The 1403-nt window shown below is 38.7% G+C and overlaps 1 protein-coding gene across 1 annotated transcript in view; it reads right to left on the bottom strand.

Annotated features, from left to right (window-relative positions):
• LOC101857236 overlaps positions 1-1403 on the bottom strand; it is a gene marked incomplete at its 3' end in the record, with an annotated part of 8768 nt that overhangs the window by 6499 nt on the left and 866 nt on the right.

Here is a 1403-nt window from a genome sequence, read left to right as displayed (position 1 = left end):
AGTAGTAGTAGTAGTGGCAACTTTGTTGGTGTTACTGATGTTATTGTTGCTGATTTTATTGCTGTTGTTGCTGTTATTATTGTGTTGTTGTTGTTGTTGTTGTCGTTGTTGTTGTTTTTGTTGTTGATATAGTCGTCGTTGTTGTAGTAAAAAGTGTTCGCTGTGTATTGAGGTGCATCAACATGGGTCGAAGGGACATGTATTGAATATCAAAAGCAAGAAGAGAATCATTGCCTCTGCAATGAAGAGCATCTTCTGTTGATATTAGAATTTTTAAACCGATGGGAAAACAGAGCAGTCATAAACACCACGCGAAACCTGAACGTAATATTACACGTGTTCCACAGTATAATTTTGTTCTTGTTGAGGAGCTATTGGTTTCGTGTAGAGTACGAAATATTTTTTTCACATGGATTGTGTCAGTTGGATTTTGGACAAAAGCATCTGTCAGTGAGGAACAGAGGCCGTGACGAAGCTAGCATGGTTTTGGGTGGTCTAGGGTGGAAGGAACAAAACCGCACACGTGAGAATCAACGGATGGGTTGGTTTAATGGACTACATCGGGCTAGTGCTGGAAAGTCGTGTCTAACCCTTATTTTCGTCAGAATGTCACTCAAGTAGACATCCCCATGCATAGCAAGGCACTTCCTCACAGGGCCATTGCCACTAGACAATTCTTGGAAACCAAATTATCATAATATCAACTTTGGAGTATATAGCCCCGATATGAATCCTACAAGTATGTGAATCTCACTGAAACAGCGGCGGAAGAAAAGTGACTTGGCTCCCAATTCAGACCCTTTGTTGGCATCTCTCGGTGACATTGAGGATGAAATGACATATAATTATGTCCAACATTTAATAGAGTCATTGCCCAAAGAGTTCGAGCTCCACAACAAAACTAATGGCTCCCGAGCAAAATTACAATGAGCACTTAAGTCCAAGTTTTGTGTGGTATTTATTGTGATTGCTCTGAATCGTTTTGTCCGAAACTATCGCAAAAAACAACTGTTTATTGCAGGGACACAATTCTCCATTCATTTGATGCAATGTATGCAAATTCTATCAATATTTAATATGCTCCTTAATACACGCGTGAAAACAATTTTAGGTTTCTTTGATTTCGAACAATTTTGCCAAGCCTGATTTTTAAAGGCCAATTTTGAGTAACAATGTTTCGGGCGTATCTTTAACACAGGTGAAATATTAAAGTGTTAGATGATACAGGATTTGTTTAGCTTTAAAGTATTGGCATACTGCATGGTCAGTGGGTAATGCAAGGCTTTAACACGATGACTGGGTGATTTCATTTTAAAGTTCCTTTTAGACGCCCCGTTATTAAAGATTAATGCTCATGGTAGTACTTGTGGTAGTCGTATTAGTAGTAGTAGTAGTAGTAGTAT

Source organism: Aplysia californica, unplaced genomic scaffold (genome assembly GCF_000002075.1).
Source record: "Aplysia californica isolate F4 #8 unplaced genomic scaffold, AplCal3.0 scaffold00074, whole genome shotgun sequence".
NCBI classification, from domain to species: Eukaryota; Metazoa; Mollusca; class Gastropoda; order Aplysiida; family Aplysiidae; genus Aplysia; species Aplysia californica.
The sequence above is the reverse complement of the archived record's forward strand: the minus strand, read 5'-3'. Positions and strand labels throughout refer to the sequence as shown.